This window comes from Triticum dicoccoides, chromosome 6B, assembly GCF_002162155.2.
Source record: "Triticum dicoccoides isolate Atlit2015 ecotype Zavitan chromosome 6B, WEW_v2.0, whole genome shotgun sequence".
Classification (NCBI taxonomy): Eukaryota; Viridiplantae; Streptophyta; class Magnoliopsida; order Poales; family Poaceae; genus Triticum; species Triticum dicoccoides.
The window spans coordinates 616,471,284-616,490,287 of NC_041391.1; positions in this window are offsets into that span (position 1 = coordinate 616,471,284).

The following is a 19,004-nucleotide window of genomic DNA, read 5'->3' on the forward strand; positions in this document are numbered from 1 at the left end:
TCCAGTTTCAGTCACCGAAAAGGTTTCGGGGTTTATCGGTATTGTACCGGGACCACCGAAGGGGTTCCGGGGGTCCACCTGCCCCGAAGTACCTAATGGGCTGTAGTTGGGTGGGAACCAGCCCCTTAGTGGGCTGGTACCCCACCAAGGGCCCAAGGCACCTAGGGTTGGAAACCCTAGGGGGCCGCTGCCCCCCCCCGGGGGGGGGGGGGCGGGCGCCCCCCCCTAGTTGGAAACCCTAAGGGGGCCGCTGCCCCCCGAGGGGCCGCCGCCCCCCTGAGTGAGTCCTGGATAAGAGGGTATCTGGACAACTGGACTATATGCTTTGGCCGGACTGTTGGACTATGAAGATACAAGATTGAAGACTCCATCCCATGTTCGGATGGGACTCTCCTTTGCATGGAAGGCAAGCTTGGCGATCCGGATAATAGATCTCATTCTCTGTAACCGACTCTGTGTAACGCTAGCCCCCTCCGGTGTCTATATAAATCGGAGGGTTTAGTCCATAGGACACAACAATCATACCGTAGGCTAGCTTCTAGGGTTTAGCCTCTACGATCTCGTGGTAGATCAACTCTTGTAATACTCATATCATCAAGATCAATCAAGCAGGAAGTAGGGTATTACCTCCATCTAGTGGGCCCGAACCTGGGTAAACATCGTGTCCCCAGTCTCCTGTTACCATTAGCCTTAGACGCATAGTTCGGGACCCCCTACCCGAGATCCGCCGGTTTTGACACCGACATTGGTGCTTTCATTGAGAGTTCCTCTATGTCATCACTGTAAGGCTCGATGGCTTCTCCAACCTTCAACAACGCTGTCCGGGGTGAGACTTTCCTCCCCAGACATATCTTCATGTTCGGTGGCTTCACACTGCGGGCCAACTCGCTTGGCCATCTGGAGCAGATCGACAGCTACGCCCATGGCCATCAGGTTAGGTTCGGGAACCTAAACTACACTGTCAACATCCATGGAGACTTGATCTTCGACGGATTCGGGCCCATGTTAGGAGCGCCGAACGATCACCACGCGCATGACTTAGATCTGCCGTTGGATAGTATTCGGGATATCGCGCCTGCTATAGCTTCGGACTTTGATCCAGAGCAGATCGTGCCATCCGAGGACGGGTGGATAGACCCCGCCACGGAGGCCGCACACCTATCGGCGTTGGAGCCGAACACAGACTCCGCTCCTAAGGAAATCTGTGTCTCCGGACCCCCAGACTTGTCTTCAGTCGTAGGTTCCGGACCGCGTGCATCCATGCCCATCGAATCTGATTGGGCCCCAATCATGGAGTTCACCGCCATGGATATCTTTCAGCACTCGCCCTTCGGAGACGTGCTAAATTCATTGAGCTCTCTCTCTCTGTCAGGAGATTCCTGGCCGAACTATGTCCGGCTCGAGTGGGAAGCAGGCGAAGAAGAAATTTGTTACCCACCCACCACCCACTTAATAGCTACTATCGATGATTTGACCGACGTGCTTAACTTCGACTCCGAAGACATCGACGGTATAGACGACGATGCTGGAGAAGAACAAGAACCACCGCCCACAGGGCGCTAGACAACCACCTCTTCATATGATATATATATATGGTGGACACCCCCAAGGACAACAATGGCGATGAGGCAATAGAAGATAACCCCTCGGGGAGGAAATCAGAGCATGGGCATCATCGACGCCGCTCTAAGCCCCGCCACAGCAATATCAGCATAGGAGATGAAAACAATCCAGATGCTGCCGAAGATGAATACAACCCTGATCAACCTGCCTTTGAACAGGCCGAACAGGAGCACGGGCTGGTCAGCCCAGAGGAACAGGCAACGGACGGATGCGCGGAGGATGACAACTACATGCGTCCCTCCGAAGACGAGGTGAGCCTCGGAGACGATGAATTCGGCGTACCAGAGGATCCCATAGAGCAGGAGCGCTTCAAGCGCAGGCTTATAGCCACTTCAAGAAGCCTAAAAAAGAAGCAGCAGCAGCTCCAAGCTGATCAAGATCTGCTCACAGACAGATGGACCGAGGTTCTGGCAGCCAAGGAATACGGACTCGAGCGCCCAACCAAAGGTTACCCAAAGCGCAAGTTGCTACCTCAGCTAGAGGAGGAGGCCGTAGAGCCTACACTACCAGAACAAGATGAGGCTGACCGGCCACCTCGTGGCCGGGATAAAACAGCATATCAGACCGAATACCAGCCCGCACCCCCACGCCGGTTCACTACGGCCTGTGGCAATACACAGGATCTGCGAGATATATTGGAAAACAACGCAGGACAACAAAGATCGATCTACGGATCACGGGGGCGCGTAACAACACATGACGACGATCATCATGCCGGATACACTAATAATAAGTCCGGCCGGGCCAAACATAACCGACCAGACTTAGTCGGACTACGTCGGGACATAGCACAGCACAGAGGCGCCGCACACCCCTTTTGCTTCACTGATGAAGTAATGGATCACGAATTCCCAGAAGGGTTTAAACCCGTAAACATCAAGTCATACGATGGCACAACAGACCCCGCGGTGTGGATCAAAGATTTTCTTCTCCACATTCATATGGCCCACGGTGATGACCTACATGCCATCAAGTACCTTCCCCTTAAACTCAAAGGACCAGCCAGACATTGGCTGAATAGCCTGCCGGCGAACTCCATCGGTAGCTGGGAAAATCTTGAGGACGCATTCCTCGACAACTTCCAAGGCACTTATGTGCGACCACCGGATGCTGATGACTTAAGTCACATTACCCAACAGCCCGGAGAGTCAGCCATGAAATTCTAGACTCGGTTCCTAACTAAGAAGAACCAAATTGTCGACTGTCTGAATGCCGAGGCCCTGGTGGCCTTTAAGCATAATATCCGCGACGAGTGGCTCGCCCGACACCTCGGCCAAGAAAAACCGAAGTCCATGGCGGCCCTCACGACACTCATGACCCGCTTTTGCGCGGGCGAGGACAGCTGGCTGGCTCACAGTAGCACCACGCCAAGAAACTCCGACACTTTAGATGTCCGCGACAGTAACGGAAAGCCATGGCGCAATAGACATAAGTGTCGAAACAATGGTGACAACGCCGAAGATACGACAGCCAATGCCGGATTCAGCAACTCAAAATCCGGTCAGCGGAAAAAGCCGTTCAAAAGACCCAATCCGGGACCGTCCAGTCTGGACCGCATACTCGACCGCTCGTGCCAGATTCATGGCACCCCCGACAAACTAGCCAATCACACTGACAGAGATTGCTAGGTGTTCAAACAGGCCGACAAGTTGAATGCCGAAAACAAGGACAAGGGGCTGCATAGCAATGATGACGAGGAGCCCCGTCATCTGAACACTGGGGGTAGAAGAAATTTCCCCCCAGGTGAAAACGGTAAACATGATCTATGCCACCCACATTCCCAAGCGGGAACGAAAGCGTGCACTGAGGGACGTTTATGCGATGGAGCCAGTCGCCCCAAAGTTCAACCCATGGTCATCCTGTCCGATCACCTTCGATCATAGGGACCATCCAACCATCATCCGTCATGGAGGCTCAGCTGCATTGGTCCTTGATCCAATCGTCTATGGATTCCACCTCATGCGAGTCCTTATGGACGGTGGGAGTAGCCTGAACCTGCTTTATCAGGACACAGTGCACAAAATGGGCATCGATCCCTCACGGATCAAACCCACCAAGACCACCTTTAAAGGTGTAATTCCAGGGGTAGAGGCCCATTGTACGGGCTCAATAACACTGGAAGTGGTCCTCGGATCTCCGGATAACTTCTGAAGCGAGGAGTTAATCTTTGATATCGTCCCTTTCCGTAGTGGCTATCATGCCCTACTTGGACGAACCGCGTTTGCTCGATTCAACGCGGTGCCTCACTATGCATACCTTAAGCTCAAGATGCCAGGAGCTCGCGGGGTTATAATAGTCAATGGAAACACAGATCGCTCCCTCCGTACAGAAGAGCACACGGCGACCCTCGCGGCAGAAGTACAAAGCAGTCTCCTTCGACAAACAACCAATTTGGCAACGACAACCCTGAACACCATCTAGCGAGTCCGGAGCACCCTGCAGCAGGATTGTCAGGCACGCCAAGAGCTCGATTAGCAATCCGGCCTCCACCCCAGCCCCATTCAGGCGGCATTCGTGCCACGCGTACATAATTATGCAGTTAAAATACCATGGGCACGGGTGGAGGCGAGATGACTATGCGTCCTACAGTGCGGATCAACCGCCACGAGGCCCGCATACCCCTTTTTCTTCCTTTCTTTTAGGACCCCACGTTCGGGCAGCCCCTTTAGAGAGCTGGATCATCGGACTCACCACAGGAGGGAACATCAAGGAGGCAAGAGGCTTTGCACACAAGGGAATACCTAGGTGGTCTCTGTTAATGATCGTTATACCTGTTTTACATACCTGCATGCAGCCTGCCCTTGGATAGGACATGTCAAATAGTCCTATTTGTTTTCGCTTAATGCATTACTTGTACACATACGCCTGGACGTATTGTCCAAATAACAATGGGAAATAGTATATAGTGTCAACTTCTTACTACTATCTTCATATTTGCCCTTGAATATTTATTTAATTTGCACCCGTACACTTTGGTACGATCAGTTTGCCAGGGGCTTTTTTATTTTGATCCCCATAACATGGCAAGAAAAGTCCAAACACTTCCGACAGTGGGGCAGCCCGAACTTATAGCATTATATGCATCAGCTCCGAATCATGTCTTGGGTCAATAGTTGGGTTAGCCCGGCTCCCTTGTTTTGGTACCTTACGTTCCGCTATATCGGCTAAGGTAGCGCAGTGAGAACTACTGCGATTGTGTCTCGGTTCTTCCGGACGAGCACCTCAGTAGAGAAAGCCGAAAACTGACCGTGATGATGTGACGAGAGCTGGTCTCTATTCGAGAGGTACTAAATCCTTAATGATTTTTTCTGCTTAAGGCGAGGAATCGGCCTTGTCCGATTTAGGCGTATATAGCGCCCTAGTTCAGCCTTCCGAATACTAGGGGCTTCACCGAAATTTAAAATTATAACTTCTATGGCCAAGTGAGAGTTATAAAGCCGCATAGTCCGATTGCCTTGTTCGCCATGCTAAAGACCTCCTTAAAGGACCGAAATTTGGATAAAGAGTGTTTGGATTTTCCACGAACACCCCAGTACTAGTTACACGGGGGCGGAAGCCGACGACTGGCCTACTTTCAGAATTTTATAAATGGCCGCACAAAAGGTAATATTTTAAATCAACAAAGCAGTATATAGCGCAAACAAACTCGTTTTCATATTACAAAGATGACATGAGTGCATTCACTCAAAGATTATGTCCTTGGCACATTCATCGGCCACAAGGTGAGCGCCCCTCATAACACCATCGTAATATTTTTCGGGGTAGCGATGCTCCTTACCCTCCGGGGGTCCATCCTTCACGAGCTTCTCAGCATCCAGTTTGGCCCAATGCATCTTCGCGCGGTCAAAGGCCCGTCGGGCACCCTCAATACAAATGGACTGCTTTATAACTTCAAGCCGTGGACAAGCATGCACCATCTGCTTTATAAGGCCAAAGTAACTGTCGGGCAGGGGCTCGCCAGGCCACATCCGGACTGTGAGGTCCTTCATGGCTAGTTCGGCTTCCTTGTGGAGTTCGACCAATTGCTTCAGTTGGTCGCTTAGAGGCACTGGGTGTTTGGCTCCAGTATATTGGGACCAGAACAACTTCTCTGTTGACCTCCCCTCTTCAGCATGGTAGAACTCCGTAGCATCCAAAATGCTGCATGGCAGATCTGCGAACGCCCCTGGAGAGCTCCGACTTCGTGTAAGTAAAAGAAATATCTCCTCCACATGCTTGCTTTGCATAAAGAATGCCTTACCCTCCGCTATCTCTTTGGCCGTCTGGATTTCCTAGAGGGCCTTTTGGGCTTCGGCCTTGGCGTCTGTCACGCTCTGGAGGGCCTTCGCAAGCTCAGACTCCTTCGTCTTGAAGTCACGCTCCAAGGATTCGAATTTTTTTTCTGAAGTCCTCGAGCTCTTTCTGTACCTCACCCACACGAGCATCTTGATTTTCATGCTCGGTGCGCTTCGTAGCCGCCTTGGCTTCGGCCTCAGACAACACTTTCCTCAAGGCCGCCACTTCGGTCGTGGCCCCTATTAAAAATCATGATGCTTTTTGTTAGCATCATCAATTTTTCTCCTCTATATATATGACACACGGACGGGGTATCACTTACCTTTGTTCTCCTCGAGCTGCCTCCTCACGATGCTGAGCTCTTCTTCGGCCTGCTCCAGGTCGTGCTTGAGTCCGGCAACTTCAGCTGTGCGCACAACGGCGGTCAGCAACAATGCCTGCTTGTTAACATAGACAAGTACTATCAGATTCCTGTGGTTTTTTAGTTGACCCTCCGTTTGGCTTTTCTTTCCGAACACCAAATAGAGTATCAGGGGCTACTGTCTATCGGGTGATATTTTCTCACATTTTTTATTACTTACCTCAAAGCCTGTTAGTAGGCTGGTGCAGGCTTTGGTCAATCCGCTCTTGGCAAACCGAACCTTCTCAATTACCGTACTCATAAGAGTACGGTGCTCATCGTCGATGGAAGTGCCTCGAAGCACTTCCAACAATTATCCGATGCCTCCGGCTGGGCGGAGGTCATCGGCACGGCCGGCTCGCTCTCCTTCGCGAGGGGCTGCCTACTGGAATCCGGAACCTTTGGAGGCTCCGGCGCAGTAACCGGCTTGGGAGCCAGACTTGTTGTGGCTCCCGTCAGCATAATCCATGGGGGTCTTACCCCCCATGTGCCCGGCATTTGGGATTTTGCCTTGGGGCATCTCCGGAACCGTTACCCCCTGCTCTGGTATCCTTTGGGACAACACTTTGGTGTCATCCGCAGGTCATGGGGAGGTGGCTGTCGGGAGTGAATTCATCTCCGACTCGCTCAGAGACCCCTCCGAAGAGGACACCCCAAGATTGGACTTGGCCGGACTGCATATACGTGTTTAGCGTTATTGCGAACCATGAAGTCAAAGTCGCACGAAAAGTATTACAGAGTGCGGATACTTACGACCTCGCCCGGGGCTTGCCCCTAGGCAGCCACTCCTCCTCGCTGTAGGCGGTGGTAGTGGAGTGATCCGGAAGGGACACCTTTCCCTTCTTCGGCGTCCCGACCTCCCCCGACGGGGCGGCCTTCCTTTTCTTCTCCTCCCCAGTGTGGGGAGGGGGCATTTCCTCCTGTTTCCCCCCATCTCCGTGGGGGGAATCTTCCTCGTCATCCTCGGATGACGAGTCTATCACGGCCCTGCGCTGGTGACCTTTTCTGGTCCCCGCGGCCGCCTTCTTGGACCCGTCCGCCCCCTCAGTTGGGGAGGCCTTTCTCTTTCTCTCCTCCCCTTCGTGGGAGGAGTGCACCTCGTCATCTTCCGATGAGGCGTCTGGTGCGACCTCACGCCGGAGACCCTTCCTGGTCCCCGTGGCCTTCTTTTCAGCCTTCTTCTCCGGCACCTTATAAGGCACCGTAACCAACATCTCCATCAGGAGTGCGGTCATTGGATCTTCAGGCAGCGGAGCCGGACAATCGATCCGCTCCGCCGTCTTCACATAATCCTGTTTTGTCAGCATGGTGACTTAAGAATCCTCCCATGAATATACTGGGCAAGGTAGATCTTGTGATAATTAGGGGACTTACCGGATTGGTGAGGTGCTTACCGCTAAGATCGCGGTCCTCGGAAATGGGAGGAGGAACTTCGCCGGTCTTGAACAACACCTTCCAGACATCCTTATGCATCGTGTCGAAGAGCTCATGCAGCATCTGGTGTTCGGCCGGATCAAACTCCCACATATTGAATGCCCATCTTTGACACGGGAGAATCCGGCGGACGAGCATGACCTGGACCACGTTGACAAGCTTGATCTTCTTGTCCCTCATACTTTTAATATTGGACTCGAGTCCGGCCAGCTCCACAGGTTCTCCCCAGGCCAGGCCCTTCTTTTCCCAAGAGGTGAGCCGCATGGGGATTCCGGATCGAAACTTGGGGGCCACCACCCAGTTAGCGTCGCGCGGCTCGGTGATGTAGAACCACCCTGATTGCCACCCTTTCACGGTCTCCACAAAGGAGCCGTCAAGCCATGTAACATTGGGCATTCTGCCCACCATGGCGCCTCCGCACTCCGCTTGTTGGCCACTCATGATCTTCGGCTTCACACAGAAGGTTTGCATCCACAGACCGAAGTGGGGCTTGATGCGGAGGAAGGCCTCGCAAACGATGATGAATGCCGAGATGTTGAGGACGAAATTTGGGGCTAGATCGTGAAAATCTAGCCCATAGTAATACATGAGCCCGCAGACGAACGGGTGAAGTGGAAATCCTAGTCCGCGGATGAAATGAGGGAGAAATACTACTCTCTCCCGAGACTTTGGGGTGGGGGTGATCTATCCCTCCGCCGGAAGCCTGTGTGCGATGTTTTCGGCCAGGTATCCGGCCGCCCGAAGCTTGGTGATGTCCTCCTCTGTGACAGAGGAAGCCATCCACTTGCCTCCCTCTCCGGACATGCTGCGGAGAAGGTGATAACTTGGGCGCTAGGGCTCGAGAGTGCGAGAACGGATGAGCAAAGGAGGAGGAAGGCGTGGGTGAAAACGGGAGATCCTTATCCCTTTATAAAGGCGGTGCAGAATGTCCGCCTCCCCACTTGCCTCTCGAAATCACTTATTTTCCAAGCGCCTCGATTGATGGCGCTGGTTGGGTTACCCATACCCGTATTGATGAAGATCCCGCGATAAGGGGATATGATCTCTGCTTTGACAAGACGTGCCATAGAAACCGCCTCGCAATGTGTGCGGTAGCTAGTTGTGAAAAACGGTTCGAATAAATGACCAGGCCATGGCGTGATGTCACGCTGCAAAGAGCTGTCAGCAGATTGGATTTGTGGTATATTATTCTCTCTACGGTGGTATGCGAAATTTATCTTGTAGAGGCCGGACATGATTTAAGTGTTCGAAGATTACTTTGGAGTATTTGAAGATGGAACCCGCCTTGCAATGCCGAAGACAATCTGCGCGCCAGACTCATCGTCATTGAAGCCTGGTACAGGGGCTACTGAGGGAGTCCTGGATAAGGGGGTATCCGGACAGCCGGACTATATGCTTTGGCCGGACTGTTGGACTATGAAGATACAAGATTGAAGACTTCGTCCCGTGTCCGGATGGGACTCTCCTTTGCGTGGAAGGGCAAGCTTGGCGATCCGGATAATAGATCTCCTTCTCTGTAACCGACTCTGTGTAACCCTAGCCCCCGCCGGTGTCTATATAAACCGGAGGGTTTAGTCCGTAGGACACAACAATCATACCATAGGCTAGCTTCTAGGGTTTAGCCTCTATGATCTCGTGGTAGATCAACTCTTGTAATACTCATATCATCAAGATCAATCAAGCAGGAAGTAGGGTATTACCTCCATCGATAGGGCCCGAACCTGGGTAAACATCGTGTCCCCAGTCTCCTATTACCATTAGCCTTAGATGCACAGTTCGGGACCCCCTACCCGAGATCCATCGGTTTTGACACCGACACCCCCCCTCTAGATGGATCTAGGGGGCCAGCACCCCCTCCCCTTCCCCTATATATAGTGGGGGTTTTGGGGCTGCCAGAGACACGAGTCACCCTCTCTCTTGGCGCAGCCCTACCCCTCTCCCTCCTCGTCTCTCGCAGTGCTTGGCGAAGCCCTGCTGGAGTGCCACGCTCCTCCACCACCACCATGCCGTCGTGCTGCTGCTGGACAGAGTCTTCCCTAACCTCTCCCTCTCCCTTGCTGGATCAAGGCGCGAGAGACGTCACCGGGCTGCACGTGTGTTGAACATGGAGGCACCGTTGTTCGGTGCTAAGATTGGATTCGGCCGCGATTTGAATCGCTTCGTGTACGACTCCACCGACCGCGTTCTTGCAACGCTTCCGCATCACGATCTTCAAAGGTATGAAGATGCACTCCCCTCTCATTGCTAGTAAACTCCATAGATTGATCTTGGTGATGCGTAGAAAATTTTAATTTCTACAACGATCCCCAATAGTGGTATCAGAGCTAGATCTATGCGTAGTTTCTATGCACGAGTAGAACACAAGTTGTTGTTGGCGTCGATTTTGTCAATTTACTTGCCGTTACTAGTCTTATCTTGATTCGGCAGCATCATGGGATGAAGCGGCCCAGACCGACCTTCCACGTACGCTTACGTGAGACAGGTTCCACCGGCTGACATGCACTAGTTGCATAAGGTGGCTAGAGGGTTTCTGTCTCTCCCACTTTAGTCGGATCGGATTCGATGAAAAGGGTCCTTATGAAGGGTAAATAGAAATTGGCATATCACGTTGTGGTTTTGGCGTAGGTAAGAAACGCTCTTGCTAGAAACCTATAGCAGCTACGTAAAAATTTTTGCAACAACAATTAGAGGACGTCTAACTTGTTCTTGCAGCATGTGCCTTGTGATGTGATGTGGCCAAAGGATGTGATGAATGAAATATATGTGATGTATGAGATTGATCATATTCTTGTAATAGGAATCACGACTTGCATGTCGATGACTATGACAACCGGCAGGAGCCATAGGAGTCGTCTTAATTTATTGTATGACCTGCATGTCATTGAATAACGCTGTGTAATTACTTTACTTTATTGCTAAACCGTTAGCCATAGTAGTAGAAGTAATAGTTGGCGAAACAACTTCATGGAGACACGATGTTGGAGATCATGATGATGGAGATAATGGTGTCATGCCGGTGACGATGGTGATCATGGCGCCCCGAAGATGGAGATCAAAAGGAGCAAGATGATATTGGCCATATCATGTCACTATTTGATTGCATGTGATGTTTATCATGATTTGCATCTTATTTTCTTAGAACGACGGTAGCATAAATAAGATGGCCCCTCGCTTAAATTTCAAGAAAGTGTTCCCCCTAACTGTGCACCGTTGCGAAGGTCCGTTGTTCCGAAGCACCACATGATGATCGGGTGTGATAGGTTCTAACGTTCGCATACAACGGGTGTAAGCCAGATTTACACACGCAATACACTTAGGTTGACTTGACGAGCCTAGCATGTACAGACATGGCCTCAGAACACAAGGGACCGAAAGGTCGAACATGAGTCGTATAGCAGATATGATCAACATGAAGATGTTCACTGATGATGACTAGTCCGTCTCACGTGATGATCGGACACGGCCTAGTTTACTCGGATCGTGTATCACTTAGATGACTGGAGGGATGTCTGTCTGAGTGGGAGTTCATTAATAATTTGATTAGATGAACTTAATTATCATGAACTTAGTCTAAAATCTTTACAATATGTCTTGTAGATCAAATGGCCCACGCTAATGTCAACCTCAACTTCAACGCGTTCCTAGAGAAAACCAAGCTGAAAGACGATGGTAGCAACTATACAGAATGGGCCCGGAACTTGAGGATCATCCTCATAGCTGCAAGAAAGCATATGTCCTTGAAGCACCGCTAGGTGAAGCACCCATCCCAGCGAATCCAGATGTTATGAATACCTGGCAGTCGCCTGTTGATGATTACTCCCTGGTTTAGTGTGGCATGCTTTACAACTTAGAACCGGGGCTCCAAAAGCATTTCGAGCAACACAGAGCATATGAGATGTTCCAAGAGCTGAAAATGGTTTTCTAAGCTCATGCCCGGGTCGAGAGATATGAAGTCTCCGACAAGTTCTACAGTTGTAAGATGGAGGAGAATAGTTCCGTCAGTGAACACATACTCAAAATGTCTGGGTTGCACAACCGCTTGTCTCAGCTGGGAGTTAATCTACCGGATGACGCGGTCGTTGACAAAATCCTTCAGTCGCTTCCACCTAGCTACAAGAGCTTTTAGATGAACTTCAATATGCAGGGGATGGAGAAAACCATTCCTGAGGTGTATTCAAAGCTGAAATCAGCAGAGGTGGAGATCAAAAAGGAACATCAAGTGTTGATGGTGAATAAAACCACTAAGTTCAAGAAAGGCAAGGGTAAAAAGAGCTTCAAGAAAGACGGCAAGGGAGTTGCCGCGCCCGGTAAGCAAGCTGCCGGGAAGAAGCCAAAGAATGGACCCAAGCCTGAGACTGAGTGCTTTTGTTGCAAGGGAAACGGTCACTGGAAGCGGAACTGCCCCAAGTACTTAGCAGACAAGAAGGCCGGCAACACCAAAGGTATATGTGATATACATGTTATTGATGTGTACCTTACCAGTACTTGTAGTAGCTCCTGGGTATTTGATACCGGTGCGGTTGCTCATATTTGTAACTCAAAACAGGAGCTGCAGAATAAGCGGAGACTAGCGAAGGACAAGGTGACGATGCGCGTCGGGAATGGTTCCAAGGTCGATGTGATTGCCGTCGGCACGCTGCCTCTACATTTACCTACATGATTAGTTTTAAACCTTAATAATTGTTATTTAGTGCCAGCTTTGAGCATGAACATTGTATCTGGATCTCGTTTAATGTGAGATGGCTACTCATTTAAATCTGAGAATAATGGTTGTTCTATTTATATGAGAGATATGTTTTATGGTCATGCCCCGCTGGTCAATGGTTTATTCTTAATGAATCTCGAACGTTATGTTACACATATTCATAGTGTGAATGCCAAGAAATGTAAGGTTGATAATGATAGTCCCACATACTTGTGGCACTGCCGCCTTGGTCACATTGGTGTCAAACGCATGAAGAAACTCCATGCAGATGGACTTTTGGAGTCTCTTGATTATGAATCATTTGACACGTGCGAACCATGCCTCATGGGCAAAATGACCAAGACTCCGTTCTCCGGAACAATGGAGCGAGCAACCAACTTGTTGGAAATCATACATACAAATGTGTGCGGTCCAATGAGCGTTGAGGCTCGCAGTGGCTATCGTTATGTTCTCACCCTCACTGATGACTTAAGCAGATATGGGTATGTCTACTTAATGAAACACAAGTCTGAGAACTTTGAAAAGTTCAAGGAATTTCAGAGTGAGGTTGAAAATCAACGTGACAAGAAAATAAAGTTCTTACGATCAGATCGTGGAGGGGAATATTTGAGTCACGAATTTGGCACACACTTAAGGAAGTGTGGAATTGTTTCACAACTCACGCCGCCTGGAACACCTCAGCGTAATGGTGTGTCTGAACTTTGTAATCACAATCTATTGGATATGGTGCGATCTATGATGTGTCTTACCGATCTACCACTATAATTTTGTGGTTATGCTTTAGAGACTGTCGCATTCACTTTAAATAGGGCTCCATCAAAATCTGTTGAGACGACACCATATGAATTATGGTTTGGGAAGAAACCTAAGCTGTCGTTTCTAAAAGTTTGGGGATGCGATGCTTATGTCAAGAAACTTCAACCTGAAAAGCTCTAACCCAAGTCGGAAAAATGTGTCTTCGTAGGATACCCGAAGGAAACCATTGGGTATACCTTCTACCTCAGATCCGAAGGCAAGATCTTCGTTGCCAAGAACGGGTCCTTTCTAGAGAAAGAGTTTCTCTCGAAAGAAGTAAGTGGGAGGAAAGTGGAACTTGATGAGATGACCCCTCTCGAACCAGAGAGTAGCGCATCGCAAGAAAATGTTTCTGTGGTGCCTGCACCAACTAGAGAGGAAGTTAATGATGACGATCATGATCAAGTTACCACTAAACTTCGTAGGTCCACAAGGACACGTTCCGCACCAGAGAGGTACAGCAACCCTATCCTGGAAATCATGTTGTTAGACAACGGTGAACCTTCGAACTATGAAGAAGCGATGGCGGGCCCAGATTCCAACAAATGGCTTGAAGCCATACAATCCGAGATAGGATCCATGTATGAAAACAAAGTATGGACTTTGACAGACTTGCCCTATGATCAGCGAGTGATAGAAAATAAATGGATCTTTAAGAAGAAGACAGACGCGGATGGTAATGTTACCATCTATAAAGCTCGACTTGTCGCTAAGGGTTATCGACAAGTTCAAGGGGTTGACTACGATGAGACCTTCTCACCCGTAGCAAAGTTGAAGTCCGTCCGAATCACGTTAGCAATTGCCGCATTCTATGATTATGAAATATGGCAAATGGGCGTCAAAACGACGTTCCTTAACGGCTTCCCTAAGGAAGAATTGTATATGATGCAGCCGGAAGGTTTTGTCAATCCTAAGAATGCTGACAAGGTATGCAAGCTCCAGGGCTCAATCTACGGGCTGGTGCAAGCATCTCGGAGGTTGAACATTCGCTTTGATGAGATGATCAAAGTATTTGCGTTTACACAGACTTATGGAGAAGCCTGTGTTTACAAGAAAGTGAGTGGGAGCTGTGTAGCATTTCTCATATTATATGTGGATGACATACTATTGATGGGAAATGACATAGAATTATTGGAAAGCATTAAGGCCTACTTGAATAAGTGTTTTTCAATGAAGGACCTTGGAGAAGCTGCTTACATATTAGGCATCAAGATCTATAGAGATAGATCGAGACGCCTCATAGGTCTTTCATAAAGCACATACCTTGATAAGATATTGAAGAAGTTCAATATGGATCAGTCCAAGAAGGGGTTCTTGCCTGTATTGCAAGGTGTGAGATTGAGCACGGCTCAATGCCCGACCATGGTAGAAGATAGAGAAAAGATGAGTGTCGTCCTCTATGCCTCGGCCATAGGGTCTATTATGTATACCATGTTGTGTACCAGACCTGATGTGAACCTCGTCGTAAGTTTGGTAGGAAGGTACCAAAGTAATCACGGCATGGAACACTGGACAACGGTCAAGAACATCTTGAAGTACCTGAAAAGGACTGAGGATATGTTTCTCTTTTATGGAGGTGATGAAGAGCTCATCATAAAGGGTTACGTTGATGCTAGCTTCGACACAGATCTAAGTCACAAACCAGATATGTGTATATTTTGAATGGTGGGGTAGTCAGCTAGTGCAGTTGCAAGCAAAGCGTCATGGCGAGATTTACATGTGAAGCGGAGTACATGGCAGCCTCGAAGGCAGCACATGAAGCAATCTGGATGAAGGAGTTCATTACCGACCTAGGAGTTATTCCAAATACGTCGGGGCCGATGACTCTCTTCTGTGACAACACTGGAGCTATTGCCTTGCCAAGGAGCCTAGGTTTCATAAGAAGACCAAGCACATCAAGCGTCGCTTCAACTCCATTCGTGAAAATTTTCAAAATGGAGACATAGATATTTTTAAAATGCATACGGATTTGAATGTCGCAGATCCATTGACTAAACCTCTTCCACGGGCGAAACATGATCAACACCAAAACTCTATGGGTGTTCGATTCATCACAATGTAACTAGATTTTTGACTCTAGTGCAAGTGGGAGACTGTTGGAAATATGCCCTAGAGGCAATAATAAAATGGTTATTATTATATTTCCTTGTTCATGATAATTGTCTATTGTTCATGCCATAATTGTGTTATCCGGAAATCGTAATACATGTCTGAATACATAGACCACAACATGTCCCTAGTGAGCCTCTAGTTGACTAGCTCGTTGATCAATAGATTTTTACGGTTTCCTGACCATGGACATTGGATATCATTGATAATGGGATCACATCATTAGGAGAATGATGTGATGGACAAGATCCAATCCTAAGCATAGCACAAGATCGTGTAGTTCGTCTGCTAGAGCTTTTCTAATGTCAAGTATCATTTCCTTAGACCATGAGATCGTGCAACTCCCGGATACCGTAGGAATGATTTGGGTGTACCAAATGTCACAACATAACTGGGTGGTTATAAAGGTGCACTACAGGTATCTCCGAAAGTGTCTTTTGGGTTGGCACGAATCGAGACTGGGATTTGTCACTCCGTATGACGGAGAGGTATCACTGGGCCCAGTCGGTAATGCATCCTCATAATGAGCTCAACGTGACTAAGTAGTTGGTCACGGGATCATACATTACGGAACGAGTAAAGTGACTTGCCGGTAACGAGATTGAACGAGGTATTTGGATACCAACGATCGAATCTCGGGAAAGTAACGTGCCGATTGACAAAAGGAAATTGTATACGGGATTGATTGAATCCTTGACATTGTGGTTCATCCGATGAGATCATCGTGGAACATGTGGGAGCCAACAGGGGTATCGAGATCCCGCTGTTGGTTATTGGCCGGAGAAATGTCTCGGTCATGTCTACATAGTTTCCGAACCCGTAGGGTCTACACACTTAAGGTTCATGACGCTAGGGTTATAGGGAATAGATCTATGTGGTTACCGAATGTTGTTCGAAGTCCCGGATGAGATCCTGGACGTCATGAGGATTTCCGGAATGGTGCGGAGGTGAAGATTTATATATGGGAAGTCCAGTTTCAGTCACCGAAAAGGTTTCGGGGTTTATTGGTATTGTACCGGGACCACCGAAGGGGTTCTGGGGGTCCACCTGCCCCGAAGGACCTAATGGGCTGTAGTTGGGTGGGAACCAGCCCCTTAGTGGGCTGGTGCGCCCCCAAGGGCCCAAGGCACCTAGGGTTGGAAACCCTAGGGGGCCGCTGCCCCCCTAGTTGGAAACCCTAAGGGGGCCGCCGCCCCGCCCCCCCTCTAGATGGATCTAGGGGGCCAGCGCCCCCTCCCCTTCCCCTATATATAGTGGGGGTTTTGGGGCTACCAGAGACATGAGTCTCCCTCTCTCTTGGCGCAGCCCTACCCCTCTCCCTCCTCGTCTCTCGCAGTGCTTGGCGAAGCCCTGCTGCAGTGCCACGCTCCTCCACCACCACCATGCCGTCGTGCTGCTGCTGGACGGAGTCTTCCCCAACCTCTCCCTCTCCCTTGCTGGATCAAGGTGCGGGAGACATCACCGGGCTGCACGTGTGTTGAACGCGGAGGCACTGTTGTTCGGTGCTAAGATCGGATTCGGCCGCGATCTGAATCGCTTCGCGTAGGACTCCACCGACCGCATTCTTGCAACGCTTACGCATCGCGATCTTCAAAGGTATGAAGATGCACTCCCCTCTCATTGCTAGTAAACTCCATAGATTGATCTTGGTGATGTGTAGAAAATTTTAATTTCTGCAACAATCCCCAACAACCTATTGCATGTCAATGCATCTCCCTTCAAAGATAAAGGGAACACCTTCCTCTTAACAAAATCATCGGGAATACCTGCAAGCTTAAATAATACACAAACTTCATCCACAAAGATAAGGTGTAAATCGGGATGCAATGTTCCATCTCATGCAAAGGGATTAGCTAGCCGTTTCTCTATCATACCCGAAGGAATTTCAATGTAAACATTTTCAGTAGGTTCAATAGGTTGAGGAGCAACTCTTTGCTCTACTGGTCTGGGTGAAGATACCCCGAACAAGCCTCTCAAAGGATTAGTTTCCATAGTAACAAGTAACAGAAAAATTTCAGCACACTATATAAATGTTTCCTTACCAAGTTCCACTCACCAAAGGCACTTCACTCCTCGGCAACGACGCCAGAAAAGAGTCTTGATGACCCACAAGTATAGGGGATCTATCATAGTCCTTTCGATACGTATGAGTGTTGAACCCAACGAGGAGCAAAAGGAAATGGCAAGCGGTTTTCAGTAAGGTATTCTCTACAAGTACTGAAATTGTAGGTAACAGATAGTTTTGTGATAAGATAATTTGTAACGGCTAACAAGAAATGAAAGTAAATAAGGTGCAGCAAGGTGTCCCAATCCTTTTTGTAGCGAAGGACAAGCCTGGACAATTTCTTATAATGAGAAAAACGCTCCCGAGGACACATGGGAATTATCGTCAAGCTAGTTTCATCACGCTCATATGATTCGCGTTCGGTACTTTTATAATTTGATATGTGGGTGGACCGGTGCTTGGGTACTGCCCTTACTTGGACAAGCATCCCACTTATGATTAACCCCTATTGCAAGCATCCGCAACTACAAAAGAAGTATTAAGGTAAACCTAACCATAGCATGAAACATATGGATCCAAATCAGCCCCTTACGAAGCAACACATAAACTAGGGTTTAAGATTCTGTCACTCTAGCAACCCATCATCTACTTATTACTTCCCAATGCCTTCCTCTAGGCCCAAGTAATGGTGAAGTGTCATGTAGTCTACGTTCACATAACACCACTAGAGGAGAGACAACATACATCTCATCAAAATATCGAACGAATACCAAATTCACATGACTACTAATAGCAAGACTTCACCCATGTCCTCAGGAACAAACGGAACTACTCACAAAGCATATTCATGTTCATAATCAGAGGAGTATTAATATGCATAAAGGATCTGAACATATGATCTTCCACCAAGTAAACCAGTTAGCATCAACTACATGGAGTAATCAACACTACTAGCAACCCACAGGTACCAATTTGTGGTTTTGATATAAGATTGGATACAAGAGATGAACTAGGGTTTGGAGAGGAGATGGTGCTGGTGAAGATGTTGATGGAGATTGACCCCCTCCCGATGAGAGGATCGTTGGTGATGATGATTTCCCCCTCCCGAAGGGAAGTTTCCCCGGCAGAACAGCTTTACCAGAGCCCTAGATTGGTTCCGCCAAGGTTCCGCCTCGTGGCGGTGGAGTTTCGTCTCGTGAACTTCCTTCTGATTTTTTCCAGGGTAAAAAACCTCATATAGCAGAAGATGGGCACCCGAGGGCCACTAGGTGGCCCAGGAGACAAGGGGCGCACCCAGTAGGGGGGCGCGCCCCCCACCCTCCTGGCCAGGGTGTGGGCCCCCTCAGGTACTTTCTTTGCTCATAATTTCTTATTAAATCCAAAAGTAACTTTCATGGAGTTACGGGACTTTTGGAGCTGTGTACACTAGTAGAAAAAGGGCCTACAGTCCCGGTTGGTGAGGGCCTTTAGTCCCGGTTCATGAACCGGGACTAAAGGTTCGGTACTAATGCCCTGACCCTTTAGTCCCGGTTCAATCCAGAACCGGGACAGATGGGCCTCCACGTGGCCTGTCGCTGAGCCCAGGCAGGAGGGCCTTTGGTCCCGGTTGGTGGTACCAACCGGGACCAATAGGCATCCACGCGTCAGCATTTCTGTGG